Here is a 20,531-nt window from a genome sequence, read left to right on the forward strand (position 1 = left end):
CCATTCCCTAACACAGGCAAGGGACAGGCCTTACCACTTGCACCACTGCTCTGGCCCCTCATGGGTATTCTTGAGAATTGAGCAGAAGTAACGCTCACCTCTTCTGGTGTGTTTCCAACAAATTGAAGGAATCTTAAAAATGTATATTCTGGGGGACAAGAGCATAGCATAGCGGGAAGACATTTGGCTTCACATTGCTGCCTGGTGGGACCTGTTCAATCCACTTCGTCCCATATGGTCCTCCAAGCCAGTAACAATTTCTGAGTACATAGCCAGAAATAACCCCTGTGTGTCACCATCACCGAGTGTGGCCCAAAAATAAAAAAAAATTAATTTTTTCATTATTATGAGAATGGGGGATTTGAGCCATATTTGGTATTAATCAGGGAGGGGCTACGCTGGGCTGGATGGGGCATATTTGCTGTACTCTCGTCCTGCACAGAAAATGTGGCATTGGGGGCCGGGAACGTGGCGCTACAGGTTAGGTGTCTGCCTTGCAAGTGGATGGACCGCGGTTCGATCCCCCGGTGTCCCATATGGTCCCCCCAAGCCAGGGGTGATTTCTGAGCGCATAGCCAGGAGTAACCCCTGAGCTTCAAACGGGTGTGGCCCAAAAACCAAAAAAAAAAAAAAAAAAAAAAAAAAGAAAATGTGGCATTGAACTCCAGGCTCCCAAGTACCAAGCTTGTACCCCAGATAGAAACTATCTAACTATGGTTCTCTAGCCACCCCCCCCTTTTTTTTTTTTTTTTTTTTTGATTTTTGGGCCACACCCGGTAATGCTCAGGGGTTACTCCTGGCTATGTGCTCAGAAGTTGCTCCTGGCTTGGGGGACCATATGGGACACCGGGGGATCGAACCGCGGTCCGTCCAAGGCCAGCGCAGGAAGGCAGGCACCTTACCTTTAGCGCCACCGCCCGGCCCCGCCACCCCCCCTTTTTAAGATTGTTTTTGGGTCTCAGCTTGGACACTCAGGGGTTCCTCTGACCTCTGCACTCAGAAATCACTTCTGGCAGGCCATGGGGACGCTATGGTATGCCAAAGATTGAACCTGGGTCGAACACACTCACGGCAAAAACCCACCCCTTTGTGCTATCACTCTGGCTCTGCCCTGACTTGTGGCTTGTAGTTTTTAGACACCACAAGAGTCCTGCATGAAGGGAAACAGCACCAGCAGACCACCCTGTGGGTCCTCACTGTGTTGTAGCAGATCAAAATGGGTGACAAAAGATGCCCGGCATGTGTCAGGACTGGGAAAAGACAGAATTTCTGGGGAGTGAGTGGATTGGTTGCGAGGGAGGGAGGGACATAGATAGATAGAAACAGAGAGAGACAGACAGACAAACTGCATATTTAGAAGGCAAGCGTGTGTACAGGCCTTGGTTTACAAGATTTAAAGCTACAAGGCTCACCCAGTGGATGGAAAGAAACAGGGAGCAGCTATGCCTCTATTTGGGGGCTGACCATCTCCAAGCCCAGATGGGTCCCAAGCTCACCTGTTACCTGCCTACCTCTCTAGGTGCGCTTCAGGATCATCTGGCATGTCCTGCGCCGCTACATAAGGTCCAACCTGCAGTCTCTGTGTCTGCAGGGCAACGTGCCGTCGATATCTATATTCAAATCTACATTCCATACCATTCATCCAGAGTTCTTCAAGGTGCTGGGCCAGGAGTGCCCCCACCTGCAGCGCCTCAGCATCCGTTTCGCTGGACTTTGCTTCGTCCCCATGGGCAGCCTGCCTCGAACACTGTCACGCCTGGAGATGCACTTTTGTGACATCTCCCGGGTTTGGATGGCACGTAAGGAGGACAAGGGCGCGCTGCCTCACCTGCAGCAGCTGGTGCTGGACCACGTGCCCACCTTCCAGGACCACCACCTGAGGCGCCTCACTTGCTTCCCTGCACTGCGCTCTCTCATCCTCTGTGGCAACTACTGTTTCAGTCAGGAAGGGCTGGACAGAGGCCTCCGGGAGCTGAGCCACCTGCAGAGGATCGAGATTCTGGGCAGCTACATCTCCACTGACAGTGCCCTGCAGTCCATCAGCCGCCACCTTCGGGATGTGCGCCACATCCGAGTGACTGTTGGGACCCTCACAGCCACAGGTCTGGAGGCACTGGAGGGGCTCCCCAAGCTGGCCAGTCTAAGTCTTGTCTCGACGTGTGGCACCGGTGAAGTGTGCCTGATCCCATTTACAGCCCTCCTCTCCTCCTGCCTCACCTTGCCCCGGCTGAGGGTCCTGGAGCTGCAGGGGCAGGGCTGGGAGGGGCAGGAAGCTGAGTCAATGCTGAAGAAAGGGTTGCCCCACTGTCGGGTCATTGTTGGGTCGGCCCCCCCAAGACCACTGACTGGCGAAGGTACACCAGCAACCCGAAGAATTCTAAGAAGTTCCCGCTGGGTTGTCTGTTCTTATCAAAGGTTCCCGTTTTTCAAGCCTGTTATTTGACCTGTTATTTCAGTTTGAAGTTTTGTGATTTCTGTCTTCAAATGTTCTTGGTTCTTATTAGTATTCTGTTCAACTTGATCCATGGTTTCTTTAGTTCTTTGAGCACCTTCCATAGTTCTTGTCTAATCTCCTCTGAGAGATTGATTACTTGGTTGGCTGTTTCCTGGTCATCAGAATTGTCATCTTCATTCTCTATGTCTGATGCTGGCCTGCGTTGTTTCCCCGTTGTCACACTTGTATTGTGTGTTTCTCTACGAGTTGTGGTGGTATTCATTGGCTAAATGCTGTGCACAGCCACGCTCCTGTGGCTGCGCCCTTTTTGGGTGGGTCGACTTGCCTCCAAAGAGGGGAGCCCTCCGTGGATGAAGCCTCACACAGGATCAAATCTTATGCCTGAACATACAGCAGAGAAGACAGTCCGGGGAGAAATACTGGGCTTCAGTGATCTTGCTACGTTCTTAGTGTGATTTTTTTCTTGTTGCAGTGGCGTTCTTTCCTTAGAAAGAGCTCATGGCCATGGAGCTGCCATGCTCTTCTGGAGCCTCTGGGAGAGGGAGTTTTCTGGGCCCTTTTCAGCTTACTCCCAAGAGGTTTAGGAGACAGGACAGGAGACAAACACACACAGGCAGCACTCACAGTTTCTCTGGGTTTGGTCCCTTTCCAGCAGTACCTTCCATCCTGGCTATCATGTCTCTCCCAGATCCTCATAATGCTCCTGGGTCTTTTCAACTTACTGGTCTCTAAGTGCCCCTACCTCAGCCCCAGAGCCTGCACGTGTCTAACCTGCTACTCATCCCCATGACCAGCCTTCCCGGCAATCTGTGCCAGCGGCAGAGGCACAGCTGTGATCTCCCTGGTCCTGATGGGGGCACAGGAGGACACTGACCCGCCTGGAACTGCTGGTTGGTGCTGAACCTTGTGCCCACCTCAGGGTCTGCCGCCTGCTGCGACTCAATTGCTTCTGGACTTCTGGGCACTGCGATGGCTCATGCTGAGCGGCACCTTCCAGATATTCGGGCTACTTAGTGCCAAGTTTGTGCCCCAGGTGATGACCTTTCAGGTTCCTGTTTTTATTTATTTCTTTTTTTTTCTTTTTGAGTTTGGTTTTTGAGCTACTACTGGCAGCTCTCAGAGGTTCCTCTGGCTCTGAGCTCAAGACTCACTCCTGGCAGGCTTGGGTTGGGCGACCTTATGGGAATGCGGGGATTAGGCCTGGGTAGAACACTGCAATGAAATCTCCCCCTCAATGTGCTATCATTCTGACCCACGCCTGTATTTTGGGTGTTTATTTTTGGAAACCCAGCTGTGTGGTATGGAGGGGGACAACACTTGATGGTCTGCCCGTGGGTCATCAGCATGTTGTAAGTGGGATCAGATGTGTGAGGAAACATGCCCTGCATGTGTCCTATGGAAAAAGCAGAACTTCAGGAAGTGGCTGGATCCCAATGGCAGAGCCAGAGAGACCTAGACAGAGGCTGGTATCGAAAGAGAATGGCTGGATCCCAATGGGGTGAGTGAGAGGGAGCAGGCATATTGGGGGGAATTCTTACTTTGCATGCAGTGGCCTCCCCACCCCTCACATGACTCCCTTGGAGATCAGACTTTCTGGCCTGGTCCAAAGTAGTAAAACTAGAGGGATTCAGCTAAATATGTATAATGTCCCTCATATTGTTTGTTTCTTTGGTAAGTGCCCACCCTGCGCAGCTTAGGGGTTGCTTCTGGCTCTGGCCCCTCATAAATGCACACTCCAGGCTGGCCCAGGATAAAACAGCGGATGGCAGGGACTGAACCTGGGGAGGCTGCATGCAAGGCCAAACCCTCCCCGCCTTGCTCTGGCTCCAGCCCCCAGTTCCACGTTCTCAGTCCTGTCAGTGGTGGAGCCACAGCGATCCTTCCTACCCACCCTCCCTGCTTCCATGAATGCTGTCCCTGGGTTTTCTCTTTTTTTTTTTTTTTGTTTTTTGGGCCACACCCATTTGACACTCAGGGGTTACTCCTGGCTATGCTGTCAGAAGTCGCTCCTGGTTTGGGGGACCATATGGGACGGGGGGGGGGGGATCGAACCGCGGTCCGTCCTTGGCTACTGCAGGCAAAGCAGACACCTTACCTCTAGCGCCACCGCCCGGCCCCTGGTTTTCTCCAAGCTGACTCAGGCAGGGTCTTGGCAAGGCTTCCCAGGGTCAAGCCCCGCCCACACGTCAAGCCACGCCCCGAGCAGTCCACGGCCTCGCCCAAGAGCCTTTCAGTATGGCCACGCCCCAGGGCGACATAGCCCGCCCATTCCGTGTGGCTCTGCCGCTTCTCCGTCGGGGATTGGTCTTCCTGGTAGTCCCGCCTCTCGGCCCTCAAGCCACGCCCCGTTTTTAATATACCAGCCCCGCCTCCTCGCCCGCGGGTCTCCACCCGGTCTTGCAGCCCTTTGCACAGTTGCAGCGACGCTGTGAGGCTGAGCCGCGGACCGCGACCTTGTCGCCCCAAACCCCAGGATCGCCTCGGGGACCCCGCGGGCTGACGGCGTCTCTGAAGGACCCGCTGGACTCGGTGCTGCTGGAGCTCCTCTCGCTCCTCCGGTGCGGAGGCGGGTCCGCATCGCCAGGTGACCCGGGCCTGGGGCAGCCTGAGCTCTGAGCCTCTTGGTCGTCTGCCTCGGGGTTCGCCTCCCTCTTTTCCTCGGGTCTGCCGCAGCTGGGGATTCCCGCGGGACCCCTTGCTGTGGCGACACGTCGACCTGCCGCTCCAGGAGGTGGGGGGCTTCCCTGGGACCCCATCAGGGCCAGGATGGGGCCACTAGAAGCGGGGGTCCAGGCGCACCTTCACGGGGAAGTGATGCCAGGCCCAGCTGCGTCTGCAGTGATCTGACATCCCGGGAATGCAGCCAAGCAGCCAGATCCAGCAGCAACTTGGCAACAGAAAGGATAAACTCGGCAAGCGACAGGACGAGTGTGTGCGTGGGGGGGTCAGTGGCAGGGCAGGTGCAAATGTAGGCTCAGTAACCCAGGGACCCGTAGGGTCCTCCCGCTCCTCAAACCCGCCACAAGTTCCTGAGACAGTGCTCAGATTTGCTGTTGATCAGGGCTGGGTGTGGCCGGGAGCCAAACAGATGTGTTTAGACAACATGCCAGAGACATCGCAGAGGGCAGCAGAACTTGCCTTGTACGACCGAGATGGCACCTCAGGAATAGACATATATATCTTTTTGCGTTTTGGGCTACACCCTGTGAAGCTCAGCGGTTACTCCTGGCTATGCGCTCAGAAATCGTTCCTGGCTGGGGGACCCTATGTGATTGCAGGGAATCGAAGCTCAGTGTGTCCTGGGTTAGCCGCGTGCAAGGCCAATGCCCTACCACTTGCACCCCTGCTCCAGCCCCTCATGGATATTCTTGAGCACTGAGTACAAGAAACTTCCTGAGCTCTCTGGTTTGTTGCCCACAAATTGAAGGAATCGCAACACTTTAATTTGGGGGGCTGGAACAATAGCAGAGCGTTCGCTGATTTGCCTTCACGCTGCTGCCCAGAACAGACCTGTTCGATCCCTGGCATATCATATGGTCCCCCAAGCCAGTAACTATTTCTGAGCACATAGCCAGATGGCACCCTTGTGCGTAAGCGGGTGTGGCCCCAAACAAAACAAAACAAAAAAGTTTTTTTTTCTTTATTCTGAGAATGGGGGATATGAAGCATACCTGATATTGATCAAGGGCTACTCTTGGCTGGATGGGGGAATATTTGGTGCACTCCTGGTGATGCACAGAAAAAGTGGCCTTGAACTCCAGGTTCCCAAGTAGCAAGCTTGTACCCCAGATAAGAACGAGCTCTCTAGCCTCTCCTTTTTTCTTTTTCTTTTCTTTTCTTTTTTTTTTTTTTTTTTTGTTTTTGGGCCACACCTGGCGGTGCTCAGGGGTTACTCCTGGCTGTCTGCTCAGAAATAACTCCTGGCAGGCACAGGGGACCATATGGGACACCAGGATTCGAACCAACCACCTTTGGTCCTGGATCGGCTGCTTGCAAGGCAAACACCGCTGTGCTATCTCTCCGGGCCCTCCTTTTTTCTTTAAGTTTGTTTTGGATCTCAACTTGGACACTCTTAGATTCCTCCAGGCTCTTCAATCCGATATCACATCTGGCAGGGAAGGAGGACCTTGTGGTATGCCAGAGATTGAACTGGGTCAATCACACTCAAGGCAAACACCCCTTTTTGCTCACTCTGGCTCAGCCCTGATTTTTGGGGTGTAGTTTTTTAGACACCACAAGAGTCCTGTATGAAGGGAACCAGCACTGCCAGACCAACATGTGGGTCCTAAGCGTGTTGTAACAGATCAAAATGGGTGATGAAACATGCCCAGTACATGTCATAACTGGGAAATGGCAGAATTTCTAGGGAGTGATTTGATTTGTTGCCAGGGAGATAGGGACATAGATAAATAGAGACAGAGACAGAGAGAAAGAATGAGATGCTCCCCAGGACTGAAACAGATATTGGGATTTCTGTCTACCAAGCTTGTGCTCTAGATGCTGAACTAGCTTTCTCACTATTGGGATTTGTTTTTTAGTTTGTTTTTGTTTTTTTTTGGGGGGGGGCACAACCACAAATGATCAGGGGTTTCTCATGTCTCTGTGCTCAGCACTCAATCCTGGCAGGATTGGGACCCTATGGAAATCCTGGGTCCATCTCGGGTCAACTGCATACAAAAAAAAAAAAAATACCCTCACAAGGTGTGCTATTGGTCTGGCCCACCTTGTATTTTTAGGGGTATGTTTTTCATACACACCACAGGTCAGGCTTGGAAGGATAGGACTCGTGAAGGCCACCTTGGAGATCCTCAGTGTGTTGTGACAGAGACCAAAGCTGGCAGGGAGCCATGTTCTGCAAGTGTCCTACAGGGAAAACCAAGAACATCTGGGGAGTGGTTAGATCCAATGGGGGGGGGGGAAGGAGAGAGACAGAGGTAGAGAGACAGAGAGAGAATGCTTAGAAGGAATGCTTGTGGATACAGATTTGTTTATAGTGTTTATAGTTTACAGAACCACAAAGCTCATCCAGGGGAAGAAAGAATTGAGGAACATCTGTGCTCCTATTTAGGGGGGCTGCCCATCTTCAAAACCAATGCAGCACAGACTCCCTCTTACTTTCCTCCCTTTCTCTCTATACCTCCTAGGATCTTCTCAAGAATGTGTGACAAAACCTGCCTCAAACCCTATGCCAGCTGAAGATGCACAACTGTGATAAATTTGTGGTCTTGATGGTGCACAGGGAGGACACGGGTGCGCTGCCTCGCCTGGAGCAGCTGGTGCCAGACTGTGTGCCCTCTTCAAGGACTCTACCTACCATTTAAAAAAGAACCTTTATTTATTAATTGATTGGTTTTTGGGTCATACCCAGCAGTGCTCTGGGGTTACTCCTGACTCTGCACTCAGAAATTGCCTTTGATAGGCTGAGGGACCTCCTGGGCTGCTGAAATCCAAATCCACTACTGCTCTGCTCTCTCTCTGGCCCCTGTCACTTATGTTGCCTCAACTGTTTATGGGAGCTGCTCTGGCTCATATTATGTGGCATCTACTGGATATTGGGGTTCATGGGTGCCAAGTTTGTGCTCTGGCTGATGAAGTAGCTCTCTGGCATGTTGTATTTTTAGTTCATTTTTTTGTGGCACAACTGGCAGTGCTCAGAGATTCCTCCTGGCTCTGAGTTCAAAACTCCCTCCTGGCATGCTTGGGGTTGGGGGACTCTAGGGAAGCCTGGGACTGGGCCTAGGTTGGCTGTTTCAAGGAAAAACAGTCTCGCCACTGTGCTATATCTCTGGCCCCAATCCTGTATATTGGGGGATTTGTTTTGGAAACCTATTGTTCCACCATGGACAGGGACAACACTTGAAGGCCATCCTTTTGTTCATCAGCATGTTGGGAGTGGGATCAATGGGCAGGGAAACATGCCCTGCATGTGTCCTAAACTGGAAAAGGCAGAACTTCTGGGAAGTGGCTGCATCCCAATGACAAAGGAGAGAGAGAGACCGTCAGACAGACAGACAAAGTCATAGTGAATGACAAAGGAGAGACACAGAGACAGACAGACAATGTCATCGAGACCCACAGAGATAGAGAACTGCTGGATTCCAATGTTGGGGGAGAGAGAGAGAGAGAGACAGACAGACAGACAGACAGACAGACACACACACACACACACACACACACACACACACGAAGTCATAGCGACCCACAGAGATAGAGAACTTCTGGATTCCAATGTGGGGAGGGTGAGAGGGAGCAAGTGTACTACGGGATATCTTGCTTTGCCTTGTGTAGCCTCTCTGCTCCTCCCATAGCCCCCCTGGATTTCAGGCACTCTGGTCCTGTCAAACAAGTCAATCAAAATCGATTTCACTAAAGATGGACAGAATACTAGATTCCTCTTTTTCTATATTTGTTTCTTTGGTCGGTGCCACACTTTGGCACTCTCGGAGGTTGCTCCAGGCTCAGCACCCTCAGAAATGCACACTCTGCCCACTCCTGGAGGGCCCAAGACTCCATGTCAGAAGTCAGAGCCCTAATCCGGGGAGGCTACAGGAAAGGCCAAAGCCCTCCCCGCCTTGCTATTGCTCCAATCCCCAGTTTCATATTCTCAATCCCTGTCAGCAGCGGGGCCAAATTTCGCGATCCTTCCTTCCTAGCCTCCCCGCCCCAAGCCTTTTCCTGCTTCCAGGTGATGCTGTCCCTTGGCCTTCTCCTGGCAGACTGACCCTCCTCCTTGGGCTTCCCAGAAGTCAAGCCACGCCCCGAGCGATCAGCGGCCCCGCCCGCGTGGGCTTCCGCCTTGGACCGTTACGGCCACGCCCCGACAGCACATAGCCCCGCCCCTCGGGCGAGGTCCTGCCCGTCCCCTCCTGGTTGGTTCCTTTGGCCACACCCCTGGTGCTCTAGCCCCGCCCACTGGTGTAAATACCAGCCCCTCCAGCTCCGCCCCTCCCAGTCGCGATCCTGACAGCCAGCAGCCTTGACGGGCTGCACTTGGGCTCCGCTCCTGACAGTGGCTCCCCATCCTTCTGCCCGACCCCCAGCATCGCTGATGGCGTCTCTGAGCGGCCTGCCGGACTTGGTGCTGCTGGAGGTCCTCTCGCTCCTCCCGGTGCCCGACCGGGTCCGCAACGCCAGGTGAGCGCGCGTCCGGGGCTCCTGAACTCGGAGCCCCCCTGGGCGTTCTGACTCGGGGTTCGCCTTCTCCCTCCCCCTGCTCAGGGTCTGCGGCGCTGGAAGAGGCTCGTGCGGGACCCGCGATCTGGCGACGCGCCGACCTGCCCCTCCAGGAGGTATGGGGAGCAGTCCCTGGGACCCCGATCAGGGCCGGGGATGGGGCCCCTGTACCCCGGTCTCCGGGCGCATCTTGCTGGGGAAATGAACGTCAGGGCCCAGCGAGCATCGGAGGGAATTGATTTCCCGGGAAGGGCAGCAACAACCATATTCAACACCTGCAATTTCGCTACAGAAAGAAGAAAACTCGGGCTTGAGTGATAGGACAAGAGTGGGGGCAATTGCTGGGCATGCGGCGGATCTCGGATCAGGAATCCCCCTTGCCCATAGGGAGATAGCATGGAGGTAAGGCATTTGCCTTTCATGCAGAAGGTCATCAGTTCAAATCCCAGCGTCCCATATGGTCCCCCGTGCCTGCCAGGAGCAACTTCTGAGCATGGAGCCAGGAATAACCCCTGAGCACTGCCGAGTGTGACCCAAAAACCACACACACACACACACACACACAAAACGGGGGAGGGGGGAAATGGAAAGGAGAAGCCGTGGCCTAAATACAAGGAGACCTTACCCCTGAAATTGTCTGGCATAAGATCGACTCTTGGCTCCAGGCATACTAGGCTGACCAACTCCTGAGTCATTCTCTGTTGACAAACTCCTGAGTTTGTGGTCCTGGTAAAAATCCCCCCCCCCCCCCGGGCCCGGAGAGATAGCACAGTGGCATTTGCCTTGCAAGCAGCCAATCCAGGACCAAAGGTGGTTGGTTTGAATCCCGGTGTGGCCCAAAAAACCAAAAAAAAAAAAAAAAAAAAAAAAAATCCCCCCCCCCCCCATTCGCTGTGGTTTGTGTCAGGTTTCTGTAGTTAAAAGATTCTGGTTTCTGTGCATCTTCATCTAAGTCAGCACGTCGTGGAGTGTCCTCTAGATTCCCGTCACCATTAGATGCGAAGATCCCTGTCCTGTAAGCAGATTGTTGCTGTTGCTAAGCCTTCTGGGTGCTGAGAGAATCCACTTTGGAGTAAGTTGATGGCTGGACAGCAGTAGGGTCCTCTCTGGTAGAGGTTTTTTCCCTGGTATGTTATATACAATTGTGGTTGTTTCTGAAGATGGTATCCATGATTCGGGGTGAATGTGCAGTGCCTGTTCTTATGAGGTCTGAGTCAAGTCATTATGACCATGCTCCTGGTGTAAGGCCACTAACTCTGCTGTTGGGGGGAAAAGAACGCGCAGGGATCAACTCGCACCTGCAGTGAATCGAGTCCTCGAGCAGGGAGCCAAGCAGCCAGGGACACCTGCAGAGGACAAGTGTGTGTGTGTGTGTGTGTGTGTGTGTGTGTGGGTGTGTGTGTGTGAGTGGGGCGCTTGCAGGGCAGTGGCAGGTCCAGGCTCAGTCATCCCGGGAACCGATGAGGTCCCCCCACAAACCCGCCACGGGTTATTGGGTTCTTGAGCACAGTGCTTGGATTCGCGCTAATCACCGCTGGGTGTGGCTCAAAGCCATATATATATTTACACATTTAGAGATAGTGCTGGAGACATTGCAGACAGAGGTGAAATTGCCTTTTATGACAGTGCCGGCACCTCACAAATATTCGTTTTTTAGTTTTTGATTTTCTGCGGTCACAACCAGTGATGCTCAGAGCTTACTCCAGCTCTGCACTCAGAAATCGCTCCTGGCTTGGGGGATCATATGGGACTGCAGGAGATCAAACCGCAGTCCACCCTAGGCTAACACAGGCAAGGCACAAGCCTTACCCCTTGCGCCACCGCTCTGGCCCCTCATGGATATTCTTGAGAACTGAGCAGAAGTAACGCTCAGCTCTTCTGGTGTGTTTCCAACAAATTGAAGGAATCTTAAAAATGTATATTCTGGGGGACAAGAGCAGAGCATAGCTGTAAGACGTTTGGCTTCACACTGCTACCTGGTGGGACCTGTTCAATCCAATGCGTCCTATATGGTCCTCCAAGCCAGTAACAATTTCTGAGTACATAGCCAGAAATAACCCCTGTGTGTCACCATCACCGAGTGTGGCCCAAAAGTCAAAAAATTTTTTTAATTTTTTCATTTTTTTAATAATGGGGGATTTGAGCTATATTTCGTATTAATCAGGGAGGGGCTACTCCGGGCTGGATGGGGCATATTTGGTGTACTCTCGTCCTGCACAGAAAAAGTGGCATTGAACTCCAGGCTCCCAAGTACCAAGCTTGTTCCCCAGATAGAAACTATCTAACTATAGTTCTCTAGCCAACCCCCCTTTCTAAGATTGTTTTTGGGTCTCAGCTTGGACACTCAGGGGTTCCTCTGGCCTCTGCACTCAGAAATCACTTCTGGCAGGCCATGGGGACTCTATGGTATGCCAAGGATTGAACCTGGGTCGAACACACTCAAGGCAAACACCCACCCCTTTGTGCTATCATTCTGGCTCTGCCCTGACTTGTGGGCTGTAGTTTTTAGACACCACAAGAGTCCTGTATGAAGGGAAACAGCACCAGCAGACCACCCTGTGGGTCCTCAGTATGTTGTAGCAGATCAAAATGGGTGACAAAAGATGCCCGGCATGTGTCAGGACTGGGAATAGGCAGAATTTCTGGGGAGTGAATGGATTGGTTGCGAGGGAAGGAGGGACATAGATAGATAGAGACAGAGACAGACAGACAGACAGACAGACAAACTGCATGTTTAGAAGGCAAGCGTGTGTACAGGCCTTGGTTTACAAGATTTAGAGCTACAAGGCTCACCCAGTGGATGGAAAGAAACAGGGAGCAGCTATGCCTCTATTTGGGGGCTGACCATCTCCAAGCCCAGATGGGTCCCAAGCTCACCTGTTACCTGCCTACCTCTCTAGGTGCGCTTCAGGATCATCTGGCATGTCTTGCGCCGCTACATAAGGTCCAACCTGCAGTCTCTGTGTCTGCAGGGCCACGTGCAGTCGAAATCTATATTCAAATGTACATTCCATACCATTCATCCAGAGCTCTTCAAGGTGCTGGGCCAGAAGTGCCCCCACCTGCAGCGCCTCAGAATCCGTTTCGCTGGACTTTGCTCCGTCCCCATGAGCAGCCTGCCTCGCACACTGTTATACCTGGAGCTGCACTTTTGTGACATCTCCTGGATTTGGATGGCACGTAAGAAGGACAAGGGCGCGCTGCCTCACCTGCAGCAGCTGGTGCTGAACCACATGCCCACCTTCCAGGTCCACCACCTGAGGTGCCTCACTTGCTTCCCTGCACTGCGTTCTCTCATCCTCTGTGGCACCTACAGACTCACCCAGGAGGGCCTGGAGAGTGGCCTATGTGAGCTGAGCCACCTGCAGAGGATCGAGGTTCTGAGCAGCCGCATCTCCACTGACATTGTCCTGCAGGCCATCAGCAGCCACCTCCGGGATGTGCGCCACATCCGGGTGACTGTTGGGACCCTCACAGCCACAGGCCTGGAGGCGCTGGAGGGGCTCCCCAAGCTGGCCAGTCTCAGTCTTGTCTCGACGTGTGGCACCAGTGAAGTGTGCCTGATCCCATTTGCAGCCCTCCTCTCCTCCTGTCTCACCTTGCCCCGGCTGAGGGTACTGGAGCTGCAGGGGCAGGGCTGGGAGGGGCAGGAAGCTGAGGCGATGCTGAAGAAACGGTTGCCCCACTGTTGGGTCATTGTTGGGGCGGGTCTCCCAAGACTACTGACTGTTGGAGGTCCACCAGCAATCCGAAGATTTCCAACAAGTTCCCGCTGGGATGTCTGTCCTTATCACAGGTCCAATTTTTGAAGCCTGTTATTTGACCTGTTATTTCAGTTTGGAGTTTTGTGATTTCTGTCTTAAAATGTTCTTGGTTCTTATTAGTATTCTGTTCAACTTGATCCATGGTTTTTTTGAGTTCTTTGAGCACCTTCCATATTTCTTGTCTATACTCCTTCTCTGAGAGATTGTTTAATTGTTTTGCTGTTTCCTGGTCATCAGAATTGTCATCTTTATTCTCTATGTCTGATGCTGGCCTGCGTCGTTTCCCCGTTGTCACACTTGTATTGTTGGTTCTTCTACGTGTTGTGGTGGTATTCATTGGCTAAATGATGTGCACGGCCATGCTCCTCTGGCTGCGCCCTTTCTGGGTGGGTCGACTTGCCTCCAAGGAGGGAAGCCCTCCGTGGATGAAGCCTCACACAGGATCAAATCATAGGCCTGAGCACACAGCAGAGAAGACAGTCTGGGCAGAAATGCTGGGCTTCAGTGATCCTGCTCAGTTCTTAGTGTGATATTTTTCTTCTTGTTGCAGTGGCATTCTTTCCTTAGAAAGAGCTTATGGCCCAGGAGCTACCATGCTCTTCTAGAGCCTCTGGGAGAGGGAGTTTTCTGGGCCCTTTTCGGCTCACTCCCAAGAGGTTTAGGAGACAGGACAGGAGACAAACACACACAGGCAGCACTCACAGTTCCTCTGGGTTTGGTCCCTTTCCAGCAGTACCTTCCATCCCCTTCCCCAAGTCCTAGGACTCTCCTCCTCCCCAGTCTCGCTCCCGGATTGGTCCTCACTCATAGCCACGCCCCACAATGTATAGCCCCGCCCTGCTGTATATAAACTGTTCCAAACCTCAGAAGCAAGCCATTTGCCTGGCAGCCACTTTTGCAAGGCTGGTCTTAGGGCCACAGATACCTGAGCCGCCCCATCTTCCCCATCCCCATCTCTTCCCCATGCTCCCAGGAACCCTGCAGAGAATTCCCCTGCAGCCTGATGGGGTCTCTGAAGGACCTGCTGGACTTGGTGCTGCTGGAAGTCTTCTCCCTCCTCCTGGTGCGGGACCCAGCCTGCAACTCCAGGTGACCCAGGCTCCCAGGGGCTCCCTGAGCTCCGAGTCCTGAAGGGGTCTTTCTACACTGGATCTTAGCCAAAAGACCGAGAAGCAATGAAGGGGTCTTTCTGACTGCGGTGTGTTTCCACCTTTGCCCTAAGGGTCTGCCAACCCAGAGAGGCTGACAGGACCCTGCAAGACCCTTTGATGTGGTGACACAGCAACCTGAAATCCTACAAGGTATGGAGGGACTCCCCTTTTTTCCCCATGAGGGCCAATGATAGGGCCACTAGAATTAGGGGGTTTTGTGCTCAATTCAATTGAAGAAATCTTAAAAAAAGAATTGTATTTTGGGCCGGAGCATTAGCATAGCAGTTGGCTGCTTGTCTTGCATCCAGGTGACACTGGACAGACCTGGATTTGATCCCCGGCATCCCATATTGTTTCTGAAGCCAGGAGTGGTTTCTGAGCGCATAGCCAAGAGTAAGCCCTGAGTGTCACTGGGTGTGGCCTAAAAACAAACAAAATTTTTTTTATTTTGGGGCTGGAGAGATAGCATGGATGTAAGGTGTTTCCTTTCATGCAGAAGGACAGTGGTTCGAATCCCAGCATCCTATATGATCTCACAAGCCTGCCACTAGTGAGTTCTGAGCATAGAGCCAGGAGGAACCCCTGAGTTCTGCCGGGTGTGACCCAAAAACCAGAAAAAAAAAACGTTTTTTTTAATTTAAAATTTATTTTTGGGGCTGGAGAGGTGGCCCTAGAGATAAGGTGTCTGCCTGGCAAGCGGTAGCCAAGGAAGGATCATGGTTCGATCCCCCGGCGTCTCATATGGTCCGACCAAGCCAGGCGTAATTCTGAGCGCTTAGCCAGGAGTAACCCATGTGCATCAAACGTGTGTGGCCCAAGAAAACAAAAACAATTTTTTATATTTTGCGAAGGGCAATTTAAATCATGCCAGGGAGCACTCAGTGGCTTCTCTGGCTGGTTATTCAGGAGGACACAACCGGTGGTGCCCAGAGGAAATGGAGGTGCTGGGCATTGAACTGAGTAGCAAACTTATGCTCCAGATATGAACTAACTCTCAGGGCCCATTTTTGGTGCTCTCGCAGTGACAGGTCCAGGGTCAGTCATCCCGGGAACCGATGAGGTCCCCCCACAACCCGCCACGGGTTCTTGAGCACAGTGCTCGGGTTGGCGCTAATCACGGCCGGGTGTTGCTCAAAGCCAAATAGATATAGATATAGAAATAGATATAGATATAGATATAGATAGATAGATATATTCAGAGATAGTTATAGATATAGATAGATAGATAGATATATTCAGAGATAGTGCTGGAGACATTGCAGACGGAGGTAAACATGCCGTTTATAACAGTGCCGGCACCTCACAAATATTCTTTTTTTAGTTTTTGATTTTCTGCAGTCACACCCGGTGATGCTCAGGGCTTTCTCTTGGCTCTACACTCAGAAATCGCTCCTGGTTTGGGGGACCAAATGGGACTCCAGGAGATCAAACTGCAGTCCATCCTATGCGAACAGAGGAAAGGGACACGCCTTACCCCTTGCGCCACCGCTCTGGCCCCTCATGGATATTCTTGAGACTTGAGCAGAAGTAACGCTCAACTCTTCTGGTGTGTTTCCAACAAATAGAAGGAATCTTAAAAATGTATATTCTGGGGGACAAGAGCATAGCATAGCGGGAAGACATTTGGCTTCACACTGCTGCCTGGTGGGACCTGTTCAATCCACTGCGTCCCATATGGTTCTCCAAGCCAGTAACAATTTCTGAGTACATAGCCAGAAATAACCCCTGTGTGTCACCGTCACCGAGTGTGGCCCAAAATAAAAAAAAAAATTTTTAATTTTTTCATTATTTTGAGAATGGGGGATTTGAGCCATATTTGGTATTAATCAGGGAGGGGCTACTCTGGGCTGGATGGGGCATATTTGGTGTACTCTCGTCCTGCACAGAAAATGTGGCATTGAACTCCAGCTCCCAAGTACCAAGCTTGTTCCCCAGATAGAATCTATCTAACTACAGTTCTCTTGCCACTCCCCCTTTTTAAGATTGTTTTTGGGTCTCAGCTTGGACACTCAGGGGTTCCTCTGGCCTCTGACTCAGAAATCACTTCTGGCAGGCCATGGGGACTCTATGGTATGCGAAGGATTGAACCTGGGTCGAACACACTCAAGGCAAAAATTCACCCCTTTGTGCTATCACTCTGGCTCTGCCCTGACTTGTTGGGTGTAGTTTTTAGACACCACAAGAGTCCTGTTGAAGGGAAACAGCACCAGCAGACCACCCTGTGTGTCCTCAGTATGTTGTAGCAAAAAATGCCCAGCATGTGTCAGGATTGGGAAAAGGCAGAATTTCTGGGGAGTGAATGGATTGGTTGCAAGGGAAGGAGGGACATAGATAGATAGAGACAGAGAGAGACAGACAGACAAACTGCATGTTTAGAAGGCAAGCGTGTGTACAGGCCTTGGTTTACAAAATTTAGAGCTACAAGGCTCACCCAGTGGATGGAAAGAAACAGGGAGCAGCTATGCCTCTATTTGGGGGCTGACCATCTCCAAACCCAGATGGGTCCCAAGCTCACCTGTTACCTGCCTATCTCTCTAGGTGCGCTTCAGGATCATCTGGCATGTCCTGCGCCGCTACATAAGGTCCAACCTAAAGTCTCTGTGTCTGCAGGGCCACGTGCAGTCAAAATCTATTTTCAAATGTACATTGCATAGCATTCATCCAGAGCTCTTCAAGGTGCTGGGCCAGAAGTGCCCCCACCTGCAGCGCCTCAGCATCCGTTTCGCTGGACTTTGCTCCGTCCCCATGGGCAGCCTGCCTCGCACACTGTTATACCTGGAGCTGCACCTTTGTGACATCTCCCGGATTTGGATGGCACGTAAGAAGGACAAGGGCGCGCTGCCTCACCTGCAGCAGCTGGTGCTGGACCACATGCCCACCTTCCAGGACAGCCACCTGAGGCGCCTCACTTGCTTCCCTGCACTGTGCTCTCTCATCCTCTGTCGCACTTACAGACTCACCCAAGAGGGGCTGGACAGAGTCCTATGTGAGCTGAGCCACCTGTAGAGGATTGAGGTTCTGAGCAGCCGCATCTCCACTGACAGTGTCCTGCAGGCCATCAGCCGCCACCTTCGGGATGTGCGCCACATCCGAGTGACTGTGGGGACCCTCACAGCCACAGGCCTGGAGGCGCTGGAGGGGCTCCCCAAGCTGGCCAGTCTCTGTCTTGTCTCGACGTGTGGCACCGGTGAAGTGTGCCTGATCCCATTTGCAGCCCTCCTCTCCTCCTGCCTCACCTTGCCCCAGCTGAGGGTCCTGGAGCTGCAGGGGCAGGGCTGGGAGGGGCAGGAAGCTGAGTCGATGCTGAAGAAAGGGTTGCCCCACTGTCGGGTCATTGTTGGGGCGGCTCCCCCAAGACCACTGACTGGTGCAAGTACACCAGCAATCCGAAGAATTCTTACAAGTTCACTGAGGGATGTCTGTCCTTATCACAGTTTCCCGTTTTTCAAGCCTGTTATTTGACCTGTTATTTCATTTTGGAGTTATGTGATTTCTGTCTTCATATTTTCTTGGTTCTTATTAGTATTCTGTTCAACTTGATCCATGGTTTCTTTGATTTCTTTGAGCACCTTCCATATTTCTTGTCTAAACTCTTTCTCTGAGAGATTAATTGGTTGGCTGTTTCCTGGTCATCAGAATTGTTATCTTCATTCTCTATGTCTGTTGCTGGCCTGTGTTGTTTCCCCATTGTCACACTTGTATTGTTGGTTTTTCTACGTGTTGTGCTGGTATTCATTGGCTAAATGATGTGCAGGGCCATGCTCCTATGGCTGCGCCCTTTCTGCGTGGGTGGACTTGCCTCCAAGGAGGGGAGCCCTTCATGGATTAAGCCTCACACGGGATCAAATCTTATGCCAGAACACACAGCAGAGAAAAAGTCCAGGGAGAAATGCTGGGTTTAGTGATCCTGCTCAGTTCTTAGTGTGATTTTTTTCTTCTTTTTGCAGTGGTGTTCTTTCCTTAGAAAGAGCTCATGGCCACGGAGCTGCTATGCTCTTCTGGAGCCTCTGGGAGAGGGAGTTTTCTGGGCCCTTTTCAGCTCACACCCAAGAGGTTTAGGAGACAGGACAGGAGACAAACACGCACAGGCAGCACTCACAGTTCCTCTGGGTTTGGCCCCTTTCCAGCTGTACCTTCCATCATTTTGTAACAATTGTTGAATCAATCTGTGTAACATATTTTTATACCTAATGGGGAAAATGGAGAAAATAGTACTATAAATATCAGTTAAAAACAATACAGAAATGGGCCGGAGAGATAGCATGGAGGCAGGGAGTTTGCCTTACATGCAGAAGGATGGTGGTTCGAATCCCGGCATCCCATATTGTCCCCCGAGCCTGCCAGGAGCGATTTCTGAGTAGAGCCAGGAGTAACCCCTGAGTGCTGCTGGGTGTGACCCAAAAAACAAACAAACAAAAAATTAAACTAAATAAAACAGAATCATTGGGCCACAGAGCAAGTATAGTTATGTGTATGTAAACATTTCCATGGGATTATTATGTTACTGATACTTTCCGGATTGGTGATTGTGCCCTACCCTAGGGTGTGACCTGATTCTCCTCCCACCCTAGGGTGGTACCTGATTATGATGTATAAAAGCAAGGGTCTGTGGAAGGAAAGCGGGTGGGTTTTCCAGGGGTTGATTCTGAGGCTTTTGGCTTCAGCCTTTTCCACGGAATAAAGCTGATATCTTCAGAAGCCTGAATGCCTGTTAGCATTCACCTCAGAACCACCGGCTAAACAGGGTAGCAGGCACGTGGTCTGAGCTGGAGGAGAAAGACCTCGTCCTCCATCCCTCCATCAGTCAACCCCATCAAGGGTTGTTCTGCAACAGTACAGAAGTGTGGGGTGCTTGTGTGGTCCCTGAAAACACATTTATCCCCTCTGGATCGGAGCTTAAAAATCATTCCTGGTAGGTTTGGAGCTGTGAATGGAACGCGGGTTGATGGTGTGCTAGACAAACACCCACCTCACTGTGCTATCACTCAAGAGGCACCATTTTGGTGGGGTTTGCTTTTGGACACCGCAACAATCTGGGATGAACCGAGGACAACACTTGAAGGCCACCGTGTGTGTGTGTGTGTGTGTGTGTGTGTGTGTGTGTGTCTGTGTGTGTGTGTGGGTCCTCAGCGTGCTAGGGAAGATATAAAAATGGGAGAGGAAACATGTAGTGAAACATGTGTTCTTATTGGGAAAAGGCAGAATTTCTGGGGAGTGGATGATTCCTTGGGGAGAGAGAAAAGATAGATAGATGATATTCAAGGCCTCAAGTCTCTCCCAGGGGAAGAAGGAAATGAAGAGCAGCTGGGCTCCTATGTGTATGTGGGGTGGGGTTGGGGCTGCCCATCTCATCTAGCAGCCTCAAGGGGGCAAAACTCATCTCTTACCTGCCTCCTCTCCTCTCTGCCTCTCCCAGTACATGGCCAAGGAGAAGGGACCTGTCCTTCTTGGCATATAGGCACCTTCCTCACTCTCCACTTTCTCAGTGATTGGATTTCATGTTCCACACTGCCAGTGATGATGCCAAGGCTCTTCAAGGTTGGTACATGGCCAACTGGCTGCTCAGCCCCATGACCAGCCTGCCTCACAATCTTCGCCTCTTTGACATTCACATCTGTGACATTCCCTTGTCTGGATGGACAAACCTCCAGATGGGTGTTTTTTCCTTCATGAGGCTTATAGTTGGGCCTGCCCTAGGCAATGTGAAGCTGAGGGGAAAGGAAACTCTCTGCTTCTTCTTGGTTGCCAGGGAGCATGGGCCTGTGCCCCCTTTGTTTTGTCACAGAATTTATGGGCACTGCCATCTCCTTACAATATTTCTGACAGCATCCAGAATGGCTCACTTGAAGAATAGTTCATGTCCTGCAGCCTAAGAGGTCCATCATTGTCAGCTGGCCTGCAAGTATACCCAACACTTGAGCGGTGTGTGGTGGATGTCCGTCCATGGAGAACCCAGTGCGCCACTGAGGAATTTCTTAATCCAAAGTC

General features: G+C 51.8%; 1 protein-coding gene across 1 annotated transcript in view; it reads left to right on the plus strand.

Annotated features, from left to right (window-relative positions):
* LOC126030150 (F-box/LRR-repeat protein 12-like) overlaps positions 1-20,531 on the plus strand; it is a 106,219-nt gene that overhangs the window by 45,781 nt on the left and 39,907 nt on the right. The gene's annotated exons all lie outside the window — the stretch shown is intronic.

The sequence above is a fragment of the Suncus etruscus genome, chromosome 15 (assembly GCF_024139225.1).
Source record: "Suncus etruscus isolate mSunEtr1 chromosome 15, mSunEtr1.pri.cur, whole genome shotgun sequence".
In the NCBI taxonomy this organism is placed as follows: Eukaryota; Metazoa; Chordata; class Mammalia; order Eulipotyphla; family Soricidae; genus Suncus; species Suncus etruscus.